The 23,673-nt window shown below is 36.5% G+C and overlaps 1 protein-coding gene across 2 annotated transcripts in view; it reads right to left on the minus strand.

The window, feature by feature from the left end:
• LOC113917584 (casein kinase 2 subunit alpha' interacting protein) overlaps positions 1-23,673 on the minus strand; it is a 121,555-nt gene that overhangs the window by 24,864 nt on the left and 73,018 nt on the right. For both annotated transcript variants that reach the window (XM_027585443.2, XM_027585444.2), the window contains exon 2: positions 17,602-17,751. The gene's annotated coding sequence lies outside the window, so the exon portion shown is untranslated. The remainder of the gene's footprint in view (positions 1-17,601; positions 17,752-23,673) is intronic.

Raw genomic sequence — 23,673 nt, forward strand, 5'->3', positions numbered from 1 at the left:
TGAATTTGAAAATTAAGAAAATATTAAATGGTTGGGGTCATTAGTGTGTGATTTTTTTTAAGGTATATATTTTGTAAATGGCCATCGCTTTATTTTTCAGCAAAAATAAGATAAAGTATATCATAAAAAATTAGAAGGCATCTCAACTGTATAAAAAATAAGCTATTTTTAATAAAAATACAAAAATTTTAGAGAAACTGTAAGATAAGTGTTGTATTATAATTAAAATATCCTATAAAAACAGCATACTTTTAGAGGAAAAGACAATACCACATCATGCAGAAACGATTAGAGACTTTACCTATTAAAACTCTTAAGATATTTTACATGAATTATAGTATGTATTGTCCCTCCTGAATCATCTAATCAATATGTAATTGCTTTCTTTTTCTAAAAGCAAGCCACATACTTACTTGCTTCACTTCAGGAACATTTTTTAGAACTTTATCTTTCCCAGAATACCAACTGATTTTCATTTTTCTTATTAGTAGGAAACACATGTCTAAAACACATCAAGAATTTCTAGGGCCTATTCCTAAAATTTGTGTAGAGTTTCCTAACTTTACTCAAAAACCTCAGACTTCACATTATGAAGTGGAGTTGGACCAAAAGTTTGTTGCATTTGCTGTTATCTTGGAATTTTATGTATTATATTCTTGAATAACTTCCACTAATTCCTTTAGCCCAATCATTTATTTTTCTCAAGTTATTTTGATAGAGTGCATCTTTAAATAATTTTTCTAAAATGTGAAGTCCTACCTTTATTATCTCCTACTATTCAATATTACTGAAATGAGTTCTAAATAGACTTCTAAATGAAGTCACTCCTCTATTTAGAAATAAAGCTCTTTTTTCCTGGAAGCATTTGGATTTTCACTGAATCCTTGGAAGTCTGAAATGTCACTATTATATGGCTAAGGTATGTGTATGTGGGTGGGGGGGTGAATATGATTGTATATATGTGAGGTGTTTTCCCTCCTTTCAAGTCACTGCTATTTAGTTTCTTGGGTTGCTCCTTTCCATAGATTGGCTCTTCTAAAAACTGGAAAATTCTCTTATATTTGGTCTCCCCAATGGCTTTATTCTGTCCTTCTGAAATTACTAGTCTAATACTGGAGCCTCTATATTCATGTCCCCTACCTCTCTCTTCCCTCTCTATGTTTTTGTCCCTCCTCTGTATGCTGGTATATTTTCTCAAATTTATTATTTTTCTTCTTGATAATTAATAGATATTTTAGCCCTTCTATTGAGTATGATTCCTCTGCAATTTCTTTTTTTTTTAATTTTTAGGAACGCTATCTTGTTATATGAGAGATATATATGTATAAATACATATTGCGCAGCCTTTTCTTGTTTGCCCATGAAATAGCCTCTCAAACTTCTCTTACAGGAATAGTTAGCTTTAGTTAGAAGGTTCAGTGCTGAGCAGGAAGGAGTCCCTCTAATCCTTTACTGCAAAATTAGCCTGGCATATAAAATAGAATATCAAGATGTCAAACTGCCACCCGTGGCATAAAAATGTTTAGAAAATGCACCTAGGAAGGAAAGAGTTTAGGGGCTTAATTATTTTAAAAGTTTGGTGAATTTAAAAACCTTCCATAAAGACCTACTAGAAAATGACAAGCTTTAGCCCAGCTGTCCCATCTGAAACCAAGAAAGAAAACATCGCCTTGTTCAGAGAACCAACTATTCAGCTAGACTGAATATCAGATAATTTTGAGGTTTGCGATGATGAATTATCTGCCCCAGATTAAAGTTAGTGTAAGCCAAGTCACAGCAGTAAAAAGTACAACAGGTAAAGCTCTATAGCCAGTAAAGTAGGAAAAGGAAACCACCTGGCGTTTCCCAGGTACTTGTTACTGGCTTCCTCAAACGTCCTGCAGGGCACTGCCTGCTTAAGAAAGTGACTAACATCGGGGCGGAGCAAGATGGCGGAGGAGTAGGAGACCTAGATTTTGTCTGGTCTCAGGAATTCAGCTGAATAGGGATCAAACCATTCTGAACACCTACGAACTCAACAGGAGATCGAACAGGAGAGTAGCAACAACTCTCTGAACAGAGAAGCGACCACTTACTGGAAGGTAGGACGTGCGGAGAAGTGAATCCGAGGCGATATTCGGGAGGATAAACGGCGGGGGAGGGGCCTCCGCCGGCCGCTTCTGGCAAGTGCTAGAGCCGCGGAGCACAAAATCGGACCTTTTAAATGTTGGCTCGGCGGAGGGACGTCGCTGCAGTGGCTAAGCGGGGGGTGGAATCCTCCCGGGACAGTGTGGTCTCAGGACCCTTGGGGTCACAGAGAGACCGGGGGTGCCTGAGTGCGGCAGAGCTCCCAGGTGTCGGGGCGGGGAAGCCGGCTGCAGATACGGAGCAGAGTCGCGGGCTCTCAGCTCGGGGTTGCCATAAACTGTGATCTGCGGCCCAGTCGGGGCACGGCTCCCCCAGCAAGGACCCAACAAGCAGCAGATCCGGGGAGACTCCCCTTCCTTCCCGGGGAGGAGCGGTGCGGGAGCGCACTGCAGGGATCTGCTGGGTTTGGAGACTCCGAGCGGGGTCGGGTGCCAGAGATAGCAACGCTCGATCGCGGGCCGGGTGAGCATGGAGAGCGGCCGGAGACCGGGGACACGGGAGTGACTGCTTTTCTCTGGGGGCGCACTGAGGAGTGGGGCCCTGAGTTCTCGGCTCCTCCGGGCGGAGACTGGGAGGCCGCCATTTTCGCCCTGGTCCTCCAGAGCTGTGCCGAGAGCTTGCAGGGAACAAAAGCTCCTGAGAGCAAACTGGAGCAGCTTCCTTAGCCCGGACCGACAAGGGCGGGGCAATTCCGCCTCCGGCAAAGACATTTGGAAACCACAGCAACAGGCCCCTCCCCCAGAAGATCAACACAAACAGCCAGCAAGCCAAGACCAAGTTGATCGATCAAGGAGAATAGGAGAACTCCAGCGCTAGGGGAATACTGCACATAGATTCATGGCTTCTTTTTTTTTTTTTTTTTTTTTTTTTTTTTTACCATGATTCATTATTTCATCAAAGTTAATTTTTGTTGACTTTTTTTTATTTTTCTTTTTCCCTTTTTCAACCAACATCTTATAAATCCCTTTTTTTTAAAAAAAAAAAACATTTTTTTTTTTCATTTTTAGAGTCATATTTTATCCCTTCATAGTAGTTATCCTTGTTTTTGGCATATATATATAAGTTGTTCTCTCTTTAAAATTTTGAGGTACAGTTTCTTCTAACAGATCAAAATATACCCTAAATCACTAGTGTATGGCTTTGTTCTAGTCTCCTGCCTGATCACATTCTCTCCCTTTTTCCTTTTTTTTTTTTCCTTAAATCTTCTTTCTTTTTTCAAACAACTTATCTTACCAAGTCCTTTTATAAAATCTTTTATAATTTTCATCTTTACAGTCATCTTCCATCCCTTCATTGTATCAACCCTTATTTTGTACATATATGTCTTTCTTCCTTTAAAATTTTAGGAGGCACTTTTTTCTAGCAGACCAAAATACGCCCAAAATCTAGTGTGTGGCACTGATCTATGCACTAGCCTGATCATATTTGATCATATTCTGCCTTTTTTGAATTGTTTTGTTTTTGTTTTTATCTTTTTTTTCTTTTTCTTTTCTTTTTCTCTTTCTTTTTTCTTTCTTTCCCTTTCTTTTCCCCTGGTTTCAGGTCTTTTCTGATTTGTATACAGTATATTTGCTGGGGACGTAGTAAACCTGTTAGCCTTTTGTTCTCTCATTCATCTATTCTCCTCTGGACAAAATGACAAGACGAAAGAAATCACCTCAGCAAAAAGAACAAGAGGTAGTACCGTCAGCCAGGGACCTACTCAATACGGACATTAGTACGATGTCGGACCTAGAGTTCAGAATCATGACTTTAAAGATACTAGCTGGGCTTGAAAAAAGCGTGGAAGTTATTAGAGAAACCCTTTCTGGAGAAATAAAAGAACTAAAATCTAACCAAATCGAAATCAAAAAGGCTATTGATGAGGTGCAATCAAAAATGGGGGCACTAAATGCTAGGATAAATGAGGCAGAAGAGAGAATCAGCGATATAGAAGACCAAATGATAGAAAATAAAGAGGCTGAGAAAAAGAGAGAGAAACAACTACAGGATCACGAGGGCAGAATTCGAGAGATAAGTGATACGATAAGACGAAACAACATTAGAATAATTGGGATCCCAGAAGAAGAAGAGAGAGAGAGAGGGGCAGAAGGTATATTGGAGCAAATTATAGCAGAGAACTTCCCTAATGTGAGGAAGGAAACAGGCATTAAAATCCAGGAGGCACAGAGAACCCCTCTCAAAATCAATAAAAATAGGTCAACACCCCGACATCTAATAGTAAAACTTACGAGTCTCAGAGACAAAGAGAAAATCCTGAAAGCAGCTCGGGAGAAGAGATATGTAACCTACAATGGTAGAAACATTAGATTGGCAACAGACCTATCCACAGAGACCTGGCAGGCCAGAAAGGACTGGCAAGATATCTTCAGAGCACTAAACGAGAAAAATATGCAGCCAAGAATACTATATCCAGCTAGGCTATCATTGAAAATAGAAGGAGAGATCAAAAGCTTCCAGAACAAACAAAAACTAAAAGAATTTGCAAACACGAAACCAGCCCTCCAAGAAATATTGAGAGGGGTCCTCTAAGCAAAGAGAGAACCTAAAAGCAGCAAAGAGCAGAAACGAACACAGACAACAGACAGTTAACAGTCACCTTACAGGTAATACAATGGCAGTAAATTCATACCTTTCAATAGTTACCCTGAATGTAAATGGGCTAAATGCCCCAATCAAAAGACACAGGCTATCAGATTGGATTAAAAAACAAGACCCATCAATATGCTGTCTGCAAGAGACTCATTTTACACCCAAAGACACCCCCAGATTGAAAGTGAGGGGGTGGAAAACCATTTACCATGCTAATGGACACCAAAAGAAAGCTGGGGTGGCAATCCTTATATCAGACAAACTAGATTTTAAAACAAAGACTGTAATAAGAGATGAGGAAGGACACTATATCCTACTTAAAGGGTCTATCCAACAAGAAGATCTAACAATTGTAAATATCTATGCCCCGAACATGGGAGCAGCCAATTATATAAGCCAATTAATAACAAAAGCAAAGAAACACATTGACAACAATACAATAATAGTGGGGGATTTTAACACCCCCCTGACTGAAATGGACAGATCATCTAAGCAAAAGATCAACAAGGAAATAAAGATATTAAATGACACACTGGACCAAATGGACTTCACAGACATATTCAGAACATTCCATCCCAAAGCAACGGAATACACATTCTTCTCTAGTGCCCATGGAACATTCTCCAGAATTGATCACATCCTAGGTCACAAATCAGGTCTCAATCGGTACCAAAAGATTGGGATCATTCCCTGCATATTTTCAGACCACAATGCTTTGAAACTAGAACTCAACCACAAGAGGAAAGTCGGAAAGAACTCAAATACATGGAGGCTAAAGAGCATCCTACTAAAGAATGAATGGGTCAACCAAGAAATTAAAGAAGAATTAAAAAAATTCATGGAAACCAATGAAAATGAAAACACAACTGTTCAAAATCTTTGGGATACAGCAAAGGCAGTCCTGAGAGGAAAGTATATAGCAATACAAGCCTTTCTCAAGAAACAAGAAAGGTCTCAAATACACAACCTAACCCTACATCTAAAGGAGCTGGAGAAAGAACAGCAAAGAAAGCCTAAACCCAGCAGGAGAAGAGAAATCATAAAGATCAGAGCAGAAATCAATGAACTAGAAACCAAAAGAACAGTAGAACAGATCAACGAAACTAGGAGCTGGTTCTTTGAAAGAATTAACAAGATTGATAAACCCCTGGCCAGACTGATCAAAAAGAAAAGAGAAATGACCCAAATCAACAAAATCATGAATGAAAGAGGAGAGATCACAAGCAACACCAAAGAAATACAAACAATTATAAGAACATATTATGAGCAACTCTATGCCAGCAAATTAGATAACCTGGAAGAAATGGGTGCATTCCTAGAGATGTATCAACTACCAAAATTGAACCAGGAAGAAATAGAAAACCTGAACAGACCTATAACCACTACGGAAATTGAAACAGTCATCAAAAATCTCCCAAGAAACAAAAGCCCAGGGCCAGATGGCTTCCCAGGGGAATTCTATCAGACATTTCAAGAAGAATTAATACCTATTCTCCTGAAACTGTTCCAAAAAATAGAAATGGAAGGGAAACTTCCAAACTCATTTTATGAGGCCAGCATTACCTTGATCCCAAAACCAGACAAAGACCCCATCAAAAAAGAGAATTACAGACCAATATCCTTGATGAACATGGATGCAAAAATTCTCACCAAAATACTAGCCAATAGGATCCAACAGTACATTAAAAGGATTATTCACCACGACCAAGTGGGATTTATTCCTGGGCTGCAAGGCTGGTTCAACATCCGCAAATCAATCAACGTGATACAATACATTAACAAAAGAAAGAACAAGAATCATATGATCCTCTCAATAGATGCAGAAAAAGCATTTGACAAAGTACAACATCCTTTCTTGATCAAAACTCTTCAGAGTATAGGGATAGAGGGTACATACCTCAATATCATAAAAGCCATCTACGAAAAACCTACAGCGAATATCATTCTCAATGGGGAAAGGCTGAGAGCTTTTCCCCTAAGGTCAGGAACGCGGCAGGGATGTCCACTCTCACCACTGCTATTCAACATAGTATTAGAAGTCCTAGCCACAGCCATCAGACAACAAAAAGAAATCAAAGGCATCCAAATCGGCAAAGAGGAAGTCAAACTCTCACTCTTTGCAGATGATATGATACTGTATGTGGAAAACCCAAAAGACTCCACCCCAAAACTGCTAGAACTCATACAGGAATTCAGTAAAGTAGCAGGATATAAAATCAATGCACAGAAATCAGTGGCATTCCTATACACCAACAACAAGACAGAAGAGAGACAAATCAAGGAGTCTATCCCATTTACAATTGCACCCAAAACCATTAGATACCTAGGAATAAATCTAACCAAAGAGGCAAAGGATCTGTACTCAGAAAACTATAAAATACTCAGGAAAGAAATTGAAGAAGACACAAAGAAATGGAAAAACGTTCCATGCTCATGGATTGGGAGAATCAACATTGTGAAGATGTCAATGCTACCTAGAGCAATCTACACATTCAATGCAATCCCCATCAAAATACCATCCACTTTTTTCAAAGAAATGGAACAAATAATCCTAAAATTTGTATGGAACCAGAAGAGACCCAGAATAGCCAGAGGAATACTGAAAAAGAAAAGCAAAGCTGGTGGCATCACAATTCCGGACTTCCAGCTCTATTACAAAGCTGTCATCATCAAGACAGTATGGTACTGGCACAAAAACAGACACATAGATCAATGGAACAGAATTGAGAGCCCAGAAATGGACCCTCAACTCTATGGTCAACTTATTTTTGACAAAGCAGGAAAGAATGTCCAATGGCAAAAAGACAGTCTCTTCAACAAATGGTGTTGGGAAAATTGGACAGCCACATGCAGAAGAATGAAACTGGACCATTTCCTTACACCACACACAAAAATAGACTCCAAATGGTTGAAAGACTTAAACGTGAGACAGGAGTCCATCCAAATCCTAAAGGAGAACACAGGTAGCAACCTTTTCGACCTTAGCCGCAGCAACTTCTTCCTAGAAACATCGCCAAAGGCACGGGAAGCCAGGGCAAAAATGAACTATTGGGATTTCATCAAGATAAAAAGCTTCTGCACAGCAAAAGAAACAGTCCACAAAACCAAAAGACAACCGACAGAATGGGAGAAAATATTTGCAAATGACGTATCAGATAAAGGGCTAGTATCCAAAATCTATAAAGAACTTATCAAACTCAACACTCAAAGAACAAATAATCCAATCAAGAAATGGGCAGAAGACATGAACAGACATTTCTCCAAAGAAGACATCCAAATGGCCAACAGGCACATGAAAAAGTGCTCAACATCGCTTGGCATCAGGGAAATCCAAATCAAAACCTCAATGAGATACCACCTCACACCCGTCAGAATGGCTAAAATTAACAAGTCAGGGAACGACAGATGTTGGCGGGGATGTGGAGAAAGGGGAACCCTCCTACACTGTTGGTGGGAATGCAAGCTGGTGCAACCCCTCTGGAAAACAGTATGGAGGTTCCTCAAACAGTTGAAATTAGAGCTACCGTTCGATCCAGCAATTGCACTACTGGGTATTTACCACAAAGATACAAATGTAGGGACCCGAAGGGGTACATGTACCCCAATGTTTATAGCAGCAATGTCCACCATAGCCAAACTGTGGAAAGAGCCAAGATGCCCATCGACAGATGAATGGCTAAAGAAGAAGTGGTATATATACACAATGGAATATTATGCAGCCATCAAAAGGAATGAGATCTTGCCATTTGCAACGACGTGGATGGAACTGGAGGGTGTTATGCTGAGTGAAATAAGTCAATCAGAGAAAGACATGTATCACATGACCTCACTGATATGAGGAATTCTTAATCTCAGGAAAGAAACTGAGTGTTACTGGAGTGGTTGGGGGTGGGAGGGATGGGGTAGCTGGATGATAGATATTGGGGAGGGTATGTGCTACGGTGAGCGCTGTGAATTGTGCAAGACTGTTGAATCACAGATCTGTACTTCTGAAACAAATAATGCAACATATTTTAAGAAAAAAGAAAAAGAAGAAGATAACAGGAGAGGAAGAAAAGGGGAGTATGCCAGAGGGGGAGACGAACCATGAGAGATGATGGACTCTGAAAAACAAACTGAGGGTTCTAGAGGGGAGGGGGGTAGGGGGATGGGTTAGCCTGGTGATGGGTATTGAGGAGGGCACGTTCTGCATGGAGCACTGGGTGTTATGAACAAACAATGAATCATGGAACACTGCACCAAAAACTAATGATGTAATATATGGTGATTAACATAACAATAAAAAATTTAAAAAAAAAAAAAAAAAAAAAAAAAAAAAGAAAGTGACTAACATCAACATGAAAACTCACCTCTAAAGATAGAGCTTAGAGGCACATCTCCCTGTCTCACTGCCAGGCTCCTTGTATAAATGGGCAGAAGCTAAGGGACATGAGGATAAGCAAAGTGCCAAAGCTCATGCTTCAAACTTTCTAGGTGATGACTAAATTTGAGGAGTATATTTGGACAGAGCTCTGGTATTAGTTATTAACCACTGGTCCATGGAAAAAAGAATGCAAATAAAGAGCCTACTGAGACTGTTAAAAGAACTGTTACCAACGGAACCACAAATCTAAAATGCAGGGCCTATATTTGCAAACCTTTAACAGATGCTCTGACCCAAAGGGAAGTAAAGTATACCACACTTAGAACTACAGAAGAGCTAATTATCTTATAAATTTCTTAAATGCACACAAATATTACAGCAGTCTCCCCCTCCCGCCCCCACGTTTATCTGCAGTTTTGCTTTCCACAGTTTCAGTTACTTTTGGTCAACCAGTCTTGGAGCAAATGATCCTCCTTCTGACACATCGCCAGAAGGTCAATAGCCTGTTATGTCACAATGCCTGTCTTAACATCATCTACCTCACTCCATTTCATTGAGTAGGCATTTTGTCATCTCACATCATCACAAAAAGAAGGGTGAGTACAACACAAGACATTTTGAGAGAGAGACCACATTTATATAACTTTTATTACAGCATATTATTATAATCGTGCTATTTTTTATTAGTTATTGCTGTTAAACTCTTACTGTGCTTAAGTTATAAATTAAACTTTATCATAGGTATGTATATATTGGAAAAACCATAGAATATATAAGGTTTGGTACTATCCGTGGTTTCAGGCATCCATTGGGGGTCTTGAAATGTAATCCCCACAAATAGGGGGGGAAGGTGTTATTAGGCAATTATTATGTACCAGCTAATTTAGAAAAATAAATGCAGATAAGAAAATGGAGACAAGCTAGGAACAACTAGCCTAATCATTTTGTTTTAGAGATGAGGCTACTAAGTTTCATTTTATTATGTTCTTTGCCAAACATCATATAGCTCCTTGCTGACATATGGAGCCTTCAAAACCTGCTTTTTTTTATTTGCAGTGTGGTTTTATACCATACTATTTCCAAACAATCCTTGGTCTATCCCCTCCTTACCTATATGGACTAGTGTATAATGAACATAAGAATGACTTTGGGATCTTGTTACAGTACAAATTCTGGTTCACGAAGTCTGGAGTAGGGTCTGAGAATCTGCGTTTTTATCTAGCCCTCAGTTACTGTTGATGCTGTTGTCCCTGAACCACATATTAAGTAGCAAGAGCGTGGAGTGTTCATTCTTCCTAGTACTTCCACAGACACTAGCACTTGACATAGACACTTAGAAAGTCATTTTAACTCTGCCCACTAGGGCAACATTTAGTACATTTATGATGTGTAACAAATATACAGTGATCCTAATTCAAAAAAAGCATAAGGAAGTTTTAAAATATTCATGATTTTCTTAGTTCTGCATAAATATCAAGAAACATTTTAGTAATTCTTTTATGTTTTTGTCTGTTTTTTTAGGAAAGGACTCTTTCACTTAAAAATAGGTGTCTGTTATGTGAAAATATTTAGAATGTTTATTATGAAACTTTAGCTTATATATTCTTGGTTCCCTTGCAAGAACTAGCAAGTTGCCCACACTATGTGTGCAGAATAAATGAATATTTAGTGATTTTATCACTTACTTCTCAAGATTTCAGCTTCTTCATGGAGTAAAATCAAGACTATTAAATTTGCTTAACTAATGATGTACTATATGCTGGCTAATTGAAAATAATAATTAAAAAATTGACTTCATTAAAAAATTAATTAATTAATTAATTAATTTGCTTACCACTCTATTACAACATGTAGCATAACAAGGGAAATGCAAGTCCGAAGGCTGGAAACTTAGGTGGGAGTTCTACCAAGTAATCTTGGTGGAAAAGCAAACTCTTTGAGTATCTAAACAATCATCTGTAAAATGCAGGTAATAATAATGATTTGACTATTAAATGTCATAAGGAATATGTCAGTGTATTATAAAACTAAAAGTGTCATACAAATGCTTATTTCATAGCAATTAAGTAACTTTATGTCTGTCACCTAGACCACTTAACACAGATAACATTATTACAAAAAGAAGATGTTTTTACCGTCAAGTTTGTATATTATCATAAAAAGAACAAGAAAACTGAGTTCAGGAGACAGAGTCGATTTCAGTTTATATTTAGGATAGGATAATGATGGTATAAATGGACGACTCTAATTCCAAAATTTAAAGTTTAAAGGTTCAAAGTATAACACATTAATTATATCTATTTATTTTTATTACTTATTTAGGTTTGGAACCATTTTAACATTTGGAAAGAAAGAGAGCTTATCTTGGTTTACTTTTAATCCATCTTGATGCAAAAAAGAAAAAAGCGGCATTGATTAGTCAGAATATTAAATGCCACAGAGAGCTAATTACGTTTTATTTAAACAGCATTAACAAAGTATTTTTGAAAACAAATAAATTTTGTCATGTATGTTTTAATACAGTTATTGTTAATCTGCAGAAAATGTGATTTTTATTATCATTATGTGGTTTGTAATTTTTCTTAGTTATGATTCTGGAAATAACTAGAGTAACATCTCTGAAATGAAATGTTAATGATGTGCCTCTCTGTACAAAGATTTTTATTAAAAGTTTCTGCTGTCTCTTTAGATCTATTTGTAACTTGACAATCTGCATTTATGTCTACCTCTTTAGGTATTCATTCTTCAAGCTGGAAATATTTTCAATGCTCCATCTCTTATATAACTTGTTCTTTAAAAGGTTACATCATTACACTTCTTTAAGTTTATGTTACAGGATTTTCACATGCAGAAAAAAAGTTTTTTAAAGATTATGGCTGGAAATAAGTAATTCATGAAGGTCTAACTGGTAAACTGGTAAATATTACTTTTTCATATACTAAATCCAGGAAGTCATGGTCCAATAATTGCATATTTCTTAACTGAGAAGAGTTCAAATATAAATATCAACACTTGATGAGTGACTTTAAAAGATGTAGGCATCCATCCACGTAAAAGCCAATGACAGAAATTTGCATACTTTGGGACAATGGTATTAAGTAAATGATGAAAGTTCTCTCAGTGATGTTCTGACACACCATTATATTGTTATTCTTTAAAGTACTTATCACTAAAGTTGAAATTTTAGTGTCTTTTTTAAACTGTGTCCCTCAAGTACAAGGTCCTTTTTGAGTTGCCCTTAGATGCCTTCAGGAAGAGTAAAATATTGACTTTGTACAATATCATATTATATCAGCGAAGTCCTCTCCCTACTACTACCTACTACACACCAACATTGTACAGAAAACTCACCAAGGTAATTCCTATGGAATATGCCACATAAACACATAGTCCAAAATGTTATGGCAATCTAGACAGAAAAAGATATTTCAGAGCATAACCTTCTTGCAAGGATTATGAACTCAGCAAACAGACATTCATTTAACTAAACGTGAAGATCATTCCATAGAAAAAGTTAGGCCTGGAACTAAGTTTAGAAGTAGGGACAAGTAAGAGCTGAAATTCTCTGCATAACAGATGAGTAAGAATTTAAAGGAAGAATTAAGCAAATATATCAGAGTTGAAATGAGGAGAGAAGAGCCATCACAATGGTGATGGTAGCCAGGCCCATGTACATTAATAAAGCCAATGAGAAGTCCCCCATATTAAATAGCCAAAGGGATGTCAACAACAAAGATTCTAATATATGATTTTGTTTCCTTACTTGTTTTTTACCTGTGAATTATGTATGTAATACTTTTCCCTGAGAAGGAATACAAATTCTCTAAAATAAATAAAATTCTAATACATGCAAATTCATTTAATAGTTAATTTGGCCAAGGGAACAGTGGATAGGCAGAATATAAGCCATAAAGTAAAAATTGAGAGGGAAACAGGAAAACTGTCTTTACGCACCAAAGATATAATCCTGTATATAGAAATCCCAAGGAATTCATAATAAACTACTAGAGCTAATAAGTTTAGTGAGTATACAGGATAAGATCAATATAAAAAATGAATTGTATTTCTATATTCTAGCAATGATCAGAAAATGAAATCAAGAAACAATTCCATTAGCAAAGCATCAAAAAAAGAATAAATCATGTAGAGATCAATTCAACAGGAAATGGGTAAAGATTGTACACTGAGAAGTACAAAGCATTGTTCAAGACCAAAATAAATCAGGACACATTTTATGTTCATGGATTGAAAGACTCAATAACTATTATCTTCAGGATGGCAATTCCCTCCAATTGATCAATGCAGCCCCTATAAAAAAACAACTTCTTTCTTATTTCCCACTGTAAATTTAAAGTCAAAATCTATAGAAAGACTTTTTCTCTCCCTTGTTTTTTCTTCTCAATTCTAAAGACAGGGTCTCTCTCAGTGTCCGGTGAAATCTGGGCTCCTTCTACAGCAGCTAGGGTTGACTTTGCCGCCTCCTTTCCTCAAAGATTATTCTAACAAAAATATTCTCACTTAACATGTCCAGAATATAAGGTGTCAAATGGACATATAAAATTATTTTATTACTATTATTTCTCACAACTGAGAAAACATAAATACTCTAGAATAACACGTCTACTACACAAGCTTATGCATCCCTCATACACTATGATTTCTGAAGACAAGACAGTCTTCCCAGCACTGAGTTGTCTATAATCTACAAGTATATCACCATGACTAATCAGACAAGGGTGAGAACAGTTTAAAGTCAGCCAGGAGGAAGAGTGAGAAACAAGGAAAGGGAGGAAGCAGGGGTAGTAGAAAAAAAAAAAAAAAGAGGAGAGAAAAATTTAAAACAATCAACTGCAGCTTCACCAAGAAGCTGGTAAGGTTAAAACTCACTTAAGAGAAATAACTCAGTCAGAGGTGAATTGTGACACTACCCTTCTACATTCTGAGGGAGAAGTTCACCCTCTATGTAAGTAAACTGCCTCTTTTCTAAGAGTGGCCTGTTAAATGCAACGTCTTTAAGAGACAGCAAAAAGTGCCAGGTACAAGAGAGCACTGAAAATTGGTCAAGTTTTCTCCATATCCTAGGTGCCTAAGATCCCTTACCTACAAAATGGGATTCTCCCGTGCTGTAAGGACCCATTCTGGTGCCAGGGTCCATTTCATCTCCTTGCTGTCGAACGTATTTCCCTGATCTGCCACATAACTTCTAAAGTCTGTGCCATGTAATGAAAGAATCTTCTAATTTTTGAAACCTAAATATTCCTGTATTACAACTTGTGAAGAGGCTAGATCAACAGAGAGGAGACAGAGGGTAACTGTCAGTCTCTCTTTCTCCTGATCTTTAACATAGAGAGGCACTTTCTATAACCTGCCTATATAAACATCAGTCATATTGTTATATTTATATTTTCTGTGAACATTACAGTATCAACTACAAAGGGACAATGAATGAAAAAGTAAATATATGAAGGTGTTCATCAATCTATCAATGTATCAATAGTTTTGTTAGGATTGCTCAGCTTGGGGCACAAAACCAAAAATCTAAACATAACCCATAAAAAAAACCCTAAAAATTGTTTTTTTAACTGTGAGTTGCACCCCTGCATGTATTCAATGTTAGAGAATATCACAGATACTCCTCAAGCCTCTTCATGTGTTGGAAGGTTGAGAGGTTAAATGGATTATCTCAAAATAAAATTTTCTTGTTTAATAGCTATTTTTTTTCAAAAAAGTAAAACAGCGTGAAATCTCATTCCTATTTCCAGTGCAAAAGAATCAAGAGAGGAAATATGATCATAAAAGGAAAATATTATAAGAAATAAGTCTATGTCAATGTGTTTTAAAGGTGATAGCATTGGGCGCCTGGGTGGCTCAGTTGGTTAAGCGACTGCCTTTGGCTCAGGTCATGATCCTGGAGTCCCGGGATCGAGTCCCACATCGGGCTCCCTGCTGAGCAGGGAGTCTGCTTCTCCCTCTGACCCTTCCCCCTCTCATGTGCTCTCTTTCTCTCTCTCTCTCTATCATTCTCTCTCTCTCGAATAAATAAATAAATAAAATCTTTAAAAAAAATAAATAAATAAAGGTGATAGCATTTATTTCTATAAAAGAGAAACATAAGGAGGTGAGACAAGGAACCCCTGCTCACCGCGACTTCTTGTAATTTGCTAAAGCATTTAGTTTTCCATTTTGTTTTCATTAGAAGAATGAAAATAAACACATATTATCTGGTAATTTTCCAAATTAATAAAACTGTTCTATCAGAAAAGGTGAGAACATAGTCATATGTGCCTCCTCTTATCTGATATAACTTTGTAATAAACTACAGAAGACCCCAAAATAGAAAACTAAGATATTACCCACAATTATTTTAGACCACAAGTATTAGACTTGAGTTTAATTATCCAATTTCTAGAATTCTTCTATGGTTGATATATTGAAGATTAAAGAGAAAATTGCTTTCTAAATGTTTGAGTTTGTCCAACCAATAATTATTAAGTATCTACTTGAGTATGAGGCAATAAGTGCTAGACACAAATAATAAGCAGTAAACCAGACAGACATGATCCCCTGCCTTCATGGAGTTCACTCTCTAAACTGACTATCTGGTTCTACTAGTCAGAACTAAACCCAAATATGTACATTTCTGTCCTAGCAGTGCAAAGATACAACTTGAGTTGTATTATTTTTTGATTGTTTTGTTGTTTTCAAATTTACTTTAAATGGATATAAATCATTTTAAATGCTGCTTATAGAAAAAAGGCCTAATAAATGTTGTTTGTCAAAGCTTGTACAGATGGTCGCTAACTTACAATGGTTTGACTTAAAATTTTTGACTTTACAATGGTGCAAAAGTGATATACATTCAGGAGAATACACTGAAAATACTTCCGATTTTGAATTTTGGTCTTTTCCCAGGCCACTGATATGCAATAAGATACTCTCCCAGTGATGTGGGATTGGGGCCAGGAGCAGCAGGCTACAGCTCCCAGTCAGCCACACTATCACAAGGGTGAACAGCCAATACACTTATGACCACTCTGTACCCAGACAACCATTGGGTTTTTCACTTTCAGTACAATATTCAAGAAGTTACAAGAGATATCCAACACTTTTTATAAAATAGGCTTTGTGTTAATGATTTTGCCCAACTGTAGTCTCATGTAAGTGTTCTGAGCACATTTAAAGCACGCTAGACTAAGATGTTCAATAGGTTAGGTGTATTAAATGCACTTTCAACTTATATTTTCACCTCATGAAGGGTTTATCAGTACACAATGCCATCATAAGTTGGAAAAGATCTTTAATTTGAAAGGACCATGGGTCAGAAATCCTAACTTTTCAAATATGTGACTGGCAAGACCCTGCAGGGGGCTGTTAGCCTGCTAGGACACCTTTCTTGCTTGTATTCATTCAACAATAAGAGTAAAAGAAAATAAAGGAGCAATAGTAGACCAAATATTTGTCATCTTAGATATGCAAAAAAATTAATCTAAAAATTTTCTACAATAGATTAACAATTGCTTTTTTAGAAAAAATATTTACTTTGTTCTTTCTAACATAGAGGTTAAGGTAATAATATTTTTAGATGTTTAATTCCAGGGCTGTATTCATGTTTTGGTTTTTGTTTGGTTTTGATTTATTCTATTTTGTTTTGTTTTTGTAGGATAGCTATTAGGTCATGGATGTGGAAAAATCTTTATTTTCTTTCTCAGTAAAAAAAAAATCTCATTAAAGCCATAAAAGAAAGAGCAATGGGGAGCCTGGGTAGCTCAGTTGGTTGAGTGTCTGACTCTTCATTTTGGCTCAGCTCATGGTCTCAGGGTCACGAGATTGAGCCCTGGGTCAGGCTCCATGCTCAGCGTGGAGTCTGTTGGAGTTTATCTCTCTCTTCCCGCTCCCCCCTCCAAAATAAATAAAATCTTAAAAAAAAAAAGAGGCTACTAAATTGACATTGTCTTAGAGAAGAGGAGCAGAGAATTGGCTTGGTGTTTGTTAATTTTAAGAGAAAGATAACCACCCAAAACATCCATGTTTCAGTTTAAGAACAAAAATTTAAAGATATTTCAATTGTACAAATAAAGATACACAAAAAGTAAAAAGGGGAAAAAAGATGACAAAAGGAAAGGGAAATAAAAGGAAAATAAAATAGATGAACATACAGGAAGATAAAGAGTAAAATGAGTGCTCTGTCCATCGAAGAACCCATGTTGCCAAATATGCAGATACAAATAGACAGACATAAAGTTCCTTATAAATATGTCAAAAGCTAACCCATGGAGAGCCATGTAGAATAAACAAACATACATTCATAGACACATACTCAAACATACAAAAAAATATTAAGAGAAAACTCTAAAAACTAATACAGAGTCCTATATGCTGTCAGATACAGAGAGAGACAGATTATTTTGCTAATTGAGGAATTAAATAGCTCATGAATTCTTATTGCTATGCTATTACATCTATGCTTTAAATTCTGCTGAAATAATTATTACATTTTTTTCTAAGAAAAATATACAGACCTTTGGAGAAAAATTGTTTCTAGTATGGTTTCTGTTAAAAGTTGTCCTCATTAGCAAGCTTGCAACACTGCTAGAGGCAAATCCAGATGGCTTTTTGGAGTCATATATGTTGGTGGAGTTATTTCTTGACAGGAGGAAAGTGCTGTGTTTCTGTAACATAAATATAATTTTGAAGTATTGAAAATATGAAATAAAATCATGCGAACTAAAGAGAAGCTTTAACTGTAGCAAGACAACCGTTGCCATATATGGAGACAGTGCTGCCTTATGGAATGAGGGTACTAGACAGACTTACAGCAAGGCTCCCTACATACATATAATCTTCAAGGTTGAAAGAACGAACCAGGACATGGACACAATGACTTTGAGTACAATCACAAAAAGGGTGGTTTTTTTTCCTCATTAAGGATATAAGTTATGGAAAAATAAAGAATAGTGTACAAACCGATCTAGTCCTCAGGAAGAAAGTGAAAAAAGGAGCTAGGGCATCTCTCCTCTGAGACAAGAAGCGGGGGAAGGACATGATGCATAAGGTAAGTTCCAAATGTACGCTGTACAAATTTCCCCTGCATTTGTTCTCTTTAAACATATTTCCATATGTTTAAATTTTGGAGTTTTAATAACAATTTTTATTTAAAATATTGTCAGATGTTTTGTTTATGATTCTGTGTTCTCCCCCACTCCTTCTTATATGAGATGGATCCCACATAAATCACCAAGAGATCATTTCAGATTGGAACAAACACATATTTCTTTCCCTGGCCCCTACCAAGTCATGTTGTATTCTTTTTAACTCATCCTTTCCTATCTGTCACATACTCACATGTCATGACCCAAGCAACATACATTTCCATATAGAGTCCTTAGTCTGGGCACTGAATGCAACTTAAATATTCATCTGGCTTCTCCAGAATTTTGCACTTCACTCTCCATCTAAATTATCTTACGTCATCTCATGAAACAATCTACTCATAATTAAACATTTTTTGGCTGTAGAATTTTATGAATGTTTATCCCCATTTGTTTCATAATAAATAATGAATATATAGCTTATTATTATATATACTGTAATCAGTGAACATTTAACTTTTATAAAACTCATTTCAAATGTCCTAACAAAAAAATGCCAAGTGCTTTAACTTTTGTACAGAAGTGGTATATAGTTTTAATATCACAGAGTCATTCTGAGTCATTAGTCATGGTTGCCTTAAAAGCAACATTGAGGGAGATTATGATGCTTTATGTAGGCTAACTGGCGATCGAGGACAATTAAAAATGCCTACCTGTGGGAATGGCAGAGTTGTAGCATTGGCAAGGCAGATTAGCCATTCAGTCTTATTTGTAAGTGATAGCCAGACGTAAGATATATGGGTACAGTATTAAGCTAACCATTTATTAACCAACAACCATTTTTTTTTTTTAGATCTGAATAAAGCATCCCAACTAGTTAGAGACAGTGAAATGTATCTCCATGAAAGTGCCTAATTCAAGTGTGGAAGCTGCCAAGTAAAAGTTTTATGTTTATGATGTTCTAAAATAGACTAGTTGTTCCAATTCCTAGCTACACATTAACATCACCTAGGGAGATAAAAAAAAAAAAAATACCAGTGCCCAAGCCCCATCTCAGACTAATAAAACAAGAATTTTTCTGGGGAGGGCCTGGGCATGATCAGTATTTTTAAAATATCTTCCCAGGTGTTTCTGATGCATTATGATGCAGTAAGGGATAAATGCATGTTTTTCCCCCTGCCTTGATTCTGCATAACACCTCTAGAGCCTTCTGGATCTCAGAACATCCTTTCAACTGCTCTAAAAGGAACATCAAACGACTTGAAACTTTAAGCAAAAGACTTCTTGTAGTTGTTTGTTTTATTAAAGGGATTTATAAAAATTCTCCTTGCCATTAAGTTTTCTCCATATTCAAGAAAAGAAAATTTAAAGCATAAAGAAACAATAATAATGAACCAAATGCATAATTTCAAATAACATTAATCTTAGAATTCTACTTCCCTTTCCCCTCACCTTCCCTCATGGACTACAGCTGATTGTTAAAAGGAAAATCTGATGTTATGCCATTCTAACCGTTGCTGAAAACTAGAGGATAAAGGTACACAAATGGGCACATGCGTGTATGCGCACACACACACACACACACACACACACACACACAGACCTTTAGCTTCCGTAGACATTTGGAAGTTGTCAGCAATAGCATAATGACAGTCCTAATTATTAAAATTACTCTTGTGTGGTGAGTGCTTTAGAAAAAGATTTCAACAGGCATGCAATATGTTAACTGCACCATGGTGTTTTTCCTTTCTTTTAAAATGAAATTCTTAGGACTATTCCACTGGCTTTCATCAAAACACCTCTCGTCATCCCAGTGACATGTACCCTCTCACACATTCCAAAGGAATTACCAATGAATTCCGATTTCATAAGAATTCTAATGCTCTAAAAATATATATATTTTATTATTCAGTTTGGTCAAGAGATTTCCCTACAAATGCATCTACAAAACCTACTATTGTCACAATTTCTCACATTTTTTAAGTATATAATCACATTTTTACCAATTCCCAAATTCTTTACAGTATCACAAAGATGCTGTGATAAAAATATTATAAATTTGAAAACTCTTCACATATTTTATTTTAGGTCTCAAATAGGGCTAGTCCTTGATCTTTAAGAAAGAATTTCATATCCTCTATTATAATATGGATGTGTAAATACTTAACTGTTTTAAGCATTACAAGTCAAAATATCACCGGGTCTAACACAAGCCTTCATGGATCATAGGAGATGTCTGATAGGCAAGAGCTATAGTGTGGAAAAGAACAAGGTCCCCTTTATATTGCTTCAGGGAGAACCAGGACCAATGGGCAGCAGTTACATGGAAGCAAATTTGAGATCAGTATAAAATAGAATGAATGAGCAGATCTGAATGAAAATGTGCCACCTTGTATAGCATGCCTATTATACTTATAGTTGGCTGTTGGTATGTCCAATGTGGGAATTCTCCATTTTTTAAAAATAATAGAGCTACAAGTGGGAGATGATACAAAGCTGGTAAGTTCTTGACTTGCTCCCTATCTCATGGAGGAAGTATCAAACATTCCTTCTCAGACACAACTAAGCACCAGCCCAAGTAGAAGCACTCTTGTTTCTCTGAACGACAGACTGCCTTCTGAACCAGGCCAGGAGGGGTAATTAAATATTTGGGTTTTTAAATGCCTACCCTTCCAGCTCTCAGGCAACCTTCTGTTGGAGCCAGATAACCAAGAATAAAGTACATGCTCAAATCTTTATCTCAGAGCACAGAGGCAGTAACAAAGCAAACATTAAATACTAACAAATGTGGCTATTTATTGTGTAAATAAACTAAACTGCCTCCCTATTTTTCTGTCATCACATTTTCCCTGTGCTTCAATCAGTGAAGTATGTAAATGAAAGGCAGGCTTTTTTTAGTTAAAAAAAAAAAGAGATATTCTATAATCTGTGCCTAGTAATCTTAAATAATGTCACTTAGTTTTGATCCTGTTTGCAAGAAAAAATATTTGAGATAAAGGACATTGAATAATTTATGTAATATTTAATAATGCAGTAAACTGGGGAGAATTCAGAAAGACGCTTGTGGTGCTCTACATTATTTTCATGCCATATTATTCCATATGTACCATATACTAAAATCTGTTAGCAAGGGCAGTTAAACAGGAGAAATCCTACCTAATCTGCAAATATAGCAAACAAACAAACAAAAAAGCTGCTTTTATTTTGAATGGTAACATTACAGCTTTTTAATCAAGCAATCTGAATTGCCAAGAACTTTTCTTGAAGTAAATTAATGGGTTAGATTTACAGTTATGTTGCCTTAAACTAACCATTGTTCCCTCTATATCCAGAAGCTGCATGTAAGGAGTAAATATGTGAAGGGTGATAAATGTCTAGGATTCAGTGATATGGTATAGCAAGTGTCTCAGGAGAAAAAAAGCATGGTGCCTGAGTGGCTCAGTCGTTAAGCCTCTGCCTTTGGCTTGGGTCATGGTCCCGGGGTCCTGGGATCGAGTCCCGCATCGGGCTCCCTGCTCCATGGGGAGTCTTCTTCTCCCTCTCCCACTCCCCCTGCTTGTGTTCCCTCCTCTCTCGCTCTGTCTCTCTCTGTCAAATAAATAAAATCTTTAAATAAATAAATAGTTTTCATACAGCCTCAAAGCTATAACAATGTATTACTGATCTCTGTCTCTTAATTTTAATGCTATCTTGATCTGGTTATCTGAGGTTTGAGAATGCTAGTGGGGCTCCTTATCTCAGCTGTGTGCTGAACTCAAGCTTGTGAGTCTATAGAGAACAATTTGATTCACTAGGAAGATGCAAAAGCTATAAACAAAGTGCAAATGCAAGTGGCATTTTCTTGAATTCCTGTGGCTGGCTCAAGCCTATGTCACCCTATTTCATCCAAGCCTTCTGGAGAGCAACAAGACTAACTTTGGCTTCTGTGTTTCTGAATTTTGGTATAGATTCACATTTAGGCATCTCAACAGAACTTAAGGTCTAATGGGAAAATGTTCCCCTCCTAGGTCATCATACCTGCTGGGGTGGTTCACTTCAGGCTATAAGATAAAGGAAACATTATACCTCCCGGATCTGGAGTTAGGGCTTGTAAAGCAAGCTGTATACATTAGTGTGTCTCTTGAAGTCAGATGACCTTTGCAAGGAACCATGACCAGAGCACCTCACAGGTCTGTGAGGACTGAGTCTATGCATTGTCATCTGAAAGTTTAGAACAGTGGATGTTGGGCAAATGTTGGTTTTTTGATACCTTTCCCACTCCTTCTCCACTTTCATTATTTCATTTAAAAGAGCACACTAGTCTTATTTAGGTAATATTATTCTTAATTTACAAATGGGAAAAGGGAAAATCAGAAATGTTAATAAAATTTCCCCAAATTATACCATGATGGATATCAGAATCAGTTTTTACCCAAATCAATCTGATTCCAGCACACCACTATATTTCTAATAAAATATGACACCATCCTTACTGTGTTTACTCTGTAGACGACTTCAAAAGAATAGGAAGACACTTTACATGATGCTAAACTCCTACTATAATGGTATCTTGAGCTGATTTTCCTTATCAATTTCATCTTTTTACTCTAGACTGGGAATTACAAATCCTATTCCATTTTCAAAGAAGAATGTTGTAATGTTGTTGCTGGATTTTTTTCACACCAGTAAATGAAATGATTGTGAAAAATTTAGAGAAAGAGAGAAAACAATTAACACTATCCATAATTCTACCATTAAATAACTGCTGTTACATGGCCTTTGTTGCTTTTACATGGGTATGAATTCAAGGATTTATGTATTTTTTAATAAAATTAAGATCATACTAGACACTTTTTGGAAGGTACATATGACTTTTTTTCTTTAAGATTTTATTTATTTATTTATTTATTGAGAGAGAGAGGGAGAGCCCTGAGAAGCAGAGGAAGAGAGAGAGAGAGAATGTCAAGCAGACTCCATGTTGAGCACAGAGACCACCAACACAGTGCTCCATCTCACAACCCTGAGACCATGACCTGAGCTGAAATCAAGAGTCAGACGCTCAACCGACTGAGCCACCCAGGCACCCCACATGACTTTTTCTTTTAAAAACTCAACTAAAAATCTTTGAACACAATTTCAATAAATCCATTGTTTCCAGTTATATAGAAATTACATAATTTATTTATATAATCCCTAATTGGGTCACTGTGTTGGTCATTTCTATTTGAATACTCTATTAACTGCCATTTACTATGTGTTTATCATCTTGTTTAATCCTCTTAATTTTACAGTTATTTCATTGAATATCTGCAACTTCACAAAGAGACAGGCATTTAAAATATTTTCTATTCTAAATATAAGGAAACAGAATCCAGAATCTATAATGCTCTGCCTTTAAAAAATCCTACTTTTAAAAATCTCTGTAGATATTTTATGGATATTTCTGATTTTCTTAAGCTATAGTACTCAAAACAAATTTACAAATAGTTTTCTCCATACATTGCACTTTTACTAGCAGATTGA

The sequence above is a fragment of the Zalophus californianus genome, chromosome 1 (genome assembly GCF_009762305.2).
Source record: "Zalophus californianus isolate mZalCal1 chromosome 1, mZalCal1.pri.v2, whole genome shotgun sequence".
NCBI lineage: Eukaryota > Metazoa > Chordata > Mammalia > Carnivora > Otariidae > Zalophus > Zalophus californianus.